The sequence below is a fragment of the Magnolia sinica genome, chromosome 18 (genome assembly GCF_029962835.1).
Source record: "Magnolia sinica isolate HGM2019 chromosome 18, MsV1, whole genome shotgun sequence".
Taxonomy (NCBI): domain Eukaryota; kingdom Viridiplantae; phylum Streptophyta; class Magnoliopsida; order Magnoliales; family Magnoliaceae; genus Magnolia; species Magnolia sinica.
In genome coordinates this window covers 56,176,270-56,183,669 of record NC_080590.1, presented here as the reverse complement: position 1 = coordinate 56,183,669, position 7,400 = coordinate 56,176,270, and positions in this window count along the sequence as shown.

The following is a 7,400-nucleotide window of genomic DNA, read 5'->3' as shown; positions in this document are numbered from 1 at the left end:
TAAGGGTTTTGGGTGAACTGGGAAAACCTATTCGTTAGTAAACGCTAATATCCCCTGTGTGAGGATATTAGGAGTGGAGTAGCTTTTTGTGTGGCTGTTGGATAACAGTTGGTGAACACACAAGCGAACCACTATAAATCCTTTGAGTTGTGGTTGATTGATTTATTCTTTTAATTGTTTTTATTCTTTTTGTGGGATGTATGTATGGTGGTGAATGTTGTAATTATTTCAAGCTTTGTGAGAATGTTGTAATAGCTTAGAATTTACTTTCTGCTATTCCTTTATAAGCTTGTTTTTCAATTTCATTTTGAAAGTTGTTCCAGCAAGGTTGCCTGCCATTTTTATGGTGTATGGCTGTCCCTAGAACAATACATCTTTAATTACAAGTTATTTCAATTCGGTTCATATTTGTTTTTGTTTTCCTCTTCGATTTGAGACTTGATACAAAGACCTTTCTAGAAATAAGGTTGTCCTACCATAAACTCGTTTTGGTGTAAGGTTGTCCTTAGAATAACGTTTGTATCAACCTCTCAAGATCTGAATTTTGAGGTTGTTTTTCTTTCTTGCATTGTTATTTAATTTGGCTATCATTTTCTTTATTATTCTGCTGTTATAAGTTTTTATTTGGCATTGTCCTATTCACCCCCTCTAGGACATATAGCTTGGCCTTTTCAAGTGGTATCAAAGCCTAATAGCTCCTTTTTAATTCTTGGATTTAATTCTGAGCTAACGATTTAAGCTATTCAGATGTCAAATTTTGATAGCCTTTCAGTCATTAGGCCTCCACCCTTTGATGGCTCCAACTATGCTTATTGGAAAGCCGGAATGAGGATCTTCCTCAAATCAATGGATGAAAATGTGTGGCAAGCCACAGTGACTGAATGGAATCCTCCTATCATGGAAGTTTCTGGGGTTGATGGTTCAAAGTCTATGAAAACCACACCATATTACCAATGGACCACCCTTGAGAAAAGTGAGAGTAGTGCAAATGCTAAAGCACTAAATGCAATTACTTACGCACTATCACCGGATGAGTTCAAAAGAATCATCTCTTGTGATCGCAAAGCAAGCTTGGGATATATTAGAAATGACACACGAGGGTACTACAATTGTCAAAAATCTAAAGTCCAACTCCTCACAACCAGATTTGAAGAAATTCATATGGAGAAAAATGAGATGTTTATGGACTTTTACACTAGATTGAATGACATTGTAAACTCAATGTGGGGTCTTGGCGATAAAATCCCGGAAAGTAAAGTATGTGCAAAAATATTACGCTCACTTCCTGAACGGTTCAATTCTAAAGTAACCGCAATCCAAGAACTTCGTGATACGGATAATATGAGGGTTGAAGAACTAGTTGGTTCTCTACAAACCTACGAGTTAAACTTTAAAGCTCCTAAAGGTAAATCTATCGCTCTAAAATCTTCTAAATGTAGTTCAAAAGAAAATCTGATTCAGAAGATGACATGGCTCTTTTAGCTAAAAAATTTTACAAAATTTTCAAAAGCAAGAAAAGAGTTGATTTTCAAAAATCAAATGACAAAAAGAAGTTTAGACCCAAATCTCGAAAATCTTTGAAAGATAGTCAATGTTACAACCGTCTAGAATATGGGCACTTAGCAAATAGATGTCCTAAAAGGGACAAACCCAAGAAGAAGGGTATGTTGGCTACATGGGATGAATCATCGGATTCTGAAGGTTCTTCTGAATCAGAATATTCTGAAACCGAGTCGGGCAATGAGGTCAAAGCTCTTATGACTCTAGCCAAATTCACATTTTCAGAGATAATGACTCTACAAGTGAAGAAAATCTGAATAGTGAATGTGAAAATGAAGATGATCTTCAAGATGCTTACAATGCCCTATATAAGGAAAGTTGTAAAATTCTCAAACTTAAACTTCAAAAAGAAAAGTTTTCTAAACTCAAAAATTGTTTTGAATCGCTTGTCTTAGAAAAATCACAAATTTCCGATAATTTTGAAAAATCAAAATGCGATTTGGAATTTAAAAACTCTCAAATTGTTGATTTAAAATCTGAAATTGAGAAACTTAAAAGTGAAGTTTCCTCTTTTGAGTTTAAAGGACACATGGAAATATGCCCAAGGTGATCCAAAGTTAGAAAAATTGTTATCCGGATCAAGAAAATGTGGTGATCGATCCGGGTTGGGCTATGATAAAAATCAACCTCCTAAACAAAAATATACTCCTCCTATGTTTGTTAAAGGAGAGTCCTCAAACTCAAAAGGGAAAAGTACTTATCAAGATTTTTCTAAAAATTCAAAAACTTTTCAAAAACTTAGAAACAACCATGTCAACTTTAATCAGAATCGAAATCCACTAGCTGAAAAGATAGTTGATTTACTCAAGGAGCTATTAAAATCTAACTCTATAGGTCATTCCTACAAGTATACACAAAAGAAGACCAACTATGTTCCTAAACCCAAAACAATTATGAAATGGATTCCTAAAGTCACCGCTTGGTTGCTCACACCGCTTTCAAAGCAACAAGTCATTCAAAGTGGTACCTAGACAGGTGGATGCTCCAGGCATATGACAGTGACAAAGCTTTATTCACCGATCTGAAAGATATGACTGATGGGTCGATCACATTTGGTGATGGTAGCAATGCAAGATAATAGGCCAAGGTACGGTTCAACTTTTTAATCTTCCTGTGTTTAAAAATGTTTTATATGTTGAAGGCCTAAAGCACAACTTGCTTAGTATATCACAAATATGTGATAATAACTATAATGTTCGGTTTTCTAATCAAAGCTGTGAGATATTAAATAATAAGGGTTCTGTAATATTAACCGGACGTAGAACGTCTGAAAATTGCTATATTATTAGTGAATCCAGCTCATCTAATCAAACATGTTACATGGTCCATACGGACGAGACCGATTTATGGCACAAACGTCTTGGACATGTACATTATCGAAATTTATATCGATTGAGCAAACGAGAACTTGTAAGAGGTTTACCCAAACTTCAGAAATTAGATAAAATCTGAGGTGAGTGCCAAATAGGCAAACCAACAAAGAACTCACACAAACAGGGTAATTCAAATACCACATCAAGACCACTCGAACTTCTCCACATGGATCTGATAGGACCTACCAGAACAGAAAGTCGAGGTGGGAAAAAGTACATCTTGGTAATAGTTGATGACTTTACCAGATTCACTTGGGTAGTCTTCTTAAGGGATAAATCTGAAACCCTTGAAGAAGTAAGAAAAGTTCTCAAAAGGATTCAAACTGAAAAATCTTCTCAAATCAGTAAAATTCGTAGTGATCATGGATCTGAATTTGAGAATAGCAATTTTGAGAAGTTCTGCCGACCAAGGAATATTACATGAATTCTCTGCTCCCAAAACTCCACAACAAAATGGAATTGTAGAAAGGAAGAATAGGGTGCTTCAAGAAATGGCTAATGTCATGTTGAATAGCATGAAGCTCTCTAAAAATCTTTGGGCTGAAGCAGTCAACACAGCTTGCTATATTATTAACCGAGTCTACACTAAAAAAGATAATAATAAAACGGCTTACGAATTGTGGTTCAATAAAAAGCCTACTGTTAAATACTTTCGAGTTTTTGGCAACAAGTGCTATATTTTACGTGATCGTGAAAATTTGGGAAAGTTCGATACGAAGAGTGATGAAGGTATTTTTCTAGGATACTCTTTAAACAGTCGAGCTTATAGGGTCCTGAACACAAGGTCTGGTGTGATTCAAGAATCCATTAATGTTGTCATTGATGATCATTTAAACACACCAACTTTTAATTCAGATAATGATGAAGTACTAATCATTGATAAACCTGATACCTCATCAAATCAAACTGATTCTGAGTTGAGGACTGTTAAAGATCATCCAACCACACAAATTCCTGGAAACCCTCTCACTGGTGTTCGCACCCGTAGACAACTTGAGGATATATGTAATTATGTATGTTTTACATCCCAAATTGAACCATCTAACGTAAAAGAAGCGCTTACTGATGAGAACTGGATTGTTGCGATGCAAGATGAACTCAACCAATTCATAAGAAATGATGTTTGGTATCTCGTACCAAGACCTAAAGATAAACACATCATTGGAACAAAATGGATTTTCAAAAATAAGTCGGACGAATGTGGAAATATAATTAGAAACAAGGCTAGACTGGTGGTACAAGGTTATACTCAAATTGAAGGGATTGATTTCGATGAAACCTTTGCACCGATAGTAGCACGTCTTGAATCTATCGGACTATTTATATCCATTGCATGTTTTAAAAAGATAAAGATCTATCGATGGATGTGAAAAGTGCTTTTCTAAATGGCGATTTACATGAAGAAGTCTATGTTGAACAGCTAATGGGTTTTGAAGATTCCAAAAATACTGATTATGTGTATCGGCTTAAAAGGCACTTTATGGATTAAAACAAGCACCTAGGGCATGGTATGAGAAACTAACGAAATTTCTTTTAACTCATAATTTTCAAATGGGATCTTTTGATAAAACTCTGTTTGTTAAAAAACAAAATGATCATATCTTAATGGTGTAGATTTATGTTGATGATATCATTTATGGATCAACTTGTACTAACTTGACTACTGAGTTTGCAGATTTGATGAAATCACGGTTTGAAATGAGCATGGTTGGGGAATTGACTTATTTCCTTGGATTGCAAGTAAAGCAACAATCGAAGGAATATTTATTTCTCAATCTAAGTATGCCTTGAATCTAATCAAGAGATTTGGATTTGAGAATGGTAAGAATTTCGATACTCCTATGAGTACTACCACGAAACTATCAAAAGACTCTAATGGTAAAAATGTTGACTCAAAACTTTATCGGAGTATGATTGGTAGTTTGTTATATCTAGCTAGTAGACTTGATATTTCTCTAAGTGTTGGTATTTGCGCAAGATATCAATCGATCCAAAAGAATCTCACTTGATTCCTGGTCCAGCGAATTATTAGATATGTCGCAAATACCTGTAAATCTCGGTCTCTTGTATCCTCATGAAACCAATGTTCAATTAGTTGGGTACTCTGACTGGTCTGGTAATCTAGATGATAGAAAATCAACCGGTGGTGGTTGTTTTTTATTGGAAATTGTCTAGTTTCTGGTTTAGTAAGAAATAAAATTCTATTTCACTTTCAACAGGTTATATTATTGCTGGTAATGCATGTACTAACTTGTTTGGATGCAACGAATGCTAAGTGATTATGGAATTAAACAGATTCTATGTTATTACATTGTGATAATTCCAGTGCGATAAATATTTCAAAAAATCCTATTACACATTCTCGTACTAAGCACATTGACATTAGATTTCATTATATAAGGGAATTAGTAGAAGAAAAAGTTATATCTCTAGAATATATTCCTACGAAGTTCAACGAGCTGACATTTTCACAAAACCTCTCGATAAAAGCAGGTTCAAAAAGATGAAATTTGATCTTGGCATGTGCATTTTAAACTGATAATTTATGCCTTCTTGTATATTATTGTATATATTTGCTAGACTAAATTTCAATTTTTGTGTATATTGCAAGATATTGAATTTTTTGGGGTTTGTACGACCAGTCGTGAGTATACACGACCAGTCGTACTACGACCGGTCGTAGATACCCACGACCAGTCGTGGAGCACGGGTTTCACTTGAAATTGGGAATTTTTCTCTTTCTTCCTCATTTCTTCTTTCTTCTCCTTGGAGCCGAACTTCGACTCGTCGAACCCATCCTTCAAGTTCTTCAAGGTTAGTGTTCCAAATCCGTTTTTTTTTGCATATTTGTGTCAAGATTGCTTCCTTTTCTCTCTTGAAGCTTTCTATCTTGAAAATCATTGAGATTTGGGGTTGAGATTTTGAAAAATCTGTTTTGAGCAAACCCTCTTCTCAATCCTTTGCAACTTCTTTATTCCTTTAAATCCTTGTTGCAAATGGCTTCTAGAGGTAAGAAAACTACTTCACGTGGTCCTTCTTCTTCCTCCAGATCTACCCCTATATCTAAACGTCATCTTCTTGTTCCCAATGATGATCCATCATTTGTTAAGGACATTAGATCTCGTAAGGTTATCGTTGAACATCCTGTTGATGTCAATCATATTGCTCCATTTGACATCCTTCCTATGCTTGAAGTTGTAGGTTGGACTAACTTATTGCATTGGGGTGGGCCTGCATACCGGTTCATTGCCCAATCCATGTTTTCATGTATTAGTGCATTTTCACAGGATAATTTAACTTTTCAAATTTCTACTAGAGAAGGGCCATTTGACGTTGATCGTCATTTAATTTCAGCCCTTATGGAAATTCCTGTGAATGATGAGGGTATTCCAATTCATAACTTAACCGATAAACCCTCAATGGCTGAAAAACGCATGCTCACTAGAGACTTGTGTAATATGGATGTTCAATGGACTCAAAAGGGAATGCGCTCCCGCAAGGTATTTGTTACCCAAATACGGAATTCTTCTCAGAATCTTTGTGTCTAATCAGTATCCTCGATCGGGTAATAAATCGATTTAACTTCATTTATGGTTCGTGTTATCCATGCTATCTCAAATGGTACTCGATTTGTTTGCCTTCCTTAATCTGTCATTTCATTCTTATTCGACTCCATCCTGGTCATAGTGACATTCCATTTGCATACTTTATGACTGTATTGGCTACTCATATGTTAGTCGATATGCCTGTTGATGAAGCACCTATCCATCATCTGATCTTCAACAATACAAATATTAATAAGATGAAGTTGGATCTGCTTCCTGAACAAGGTGGTGGTGGTGGTGGTCCTGAAGAAGCTGGTGTTGATATTAATATGGATGATATTTTTGAGGACTGGATTCTGACTCAGCTAATGATCCAGATTTTGTACCATCTGATGTTGATGCACGTCTGAGTGCATTAGAAGGTAGAGTTGAGAATATTAATGTTAAGTTGGAGAACATGTCTGTTGCTCATGATTTGCAATTCAAGTATATGCGCAAATATCTTAGGCGCTTGAACAAAGGCATGCACCAACTTGATCCTTCTATTCCTGCTCCATCTTCAAGTTCTAATTCTGACTAGTTTCTATGAGACTTTTGGTATGTAATAACTTTATTACTTTGCTCTTGTTTGATTGAGTTTGAGTTGGATTCTATGCTGGATATTTGTTCTTAATGTAATATTTATGCTGGATATCTGTGATGCTATCTTGAGTATCTCTATGACTCTTTTGCTATACTCTATTTCCTCCTCATGTTTACTCTCATTCCTTTATTTAGTTCTCCTTTGTCATATTGTGACAAAAAGGGGGAGAATGGTTTGTTGTTAATGTGATTGTGAGAGGAGTAGCATTGGTTATGTTACTCAGGGGGAGTGGGGTGTCAAGAAGAATATATGTTTGATCTTGTTTGATCTTGTTTCTTG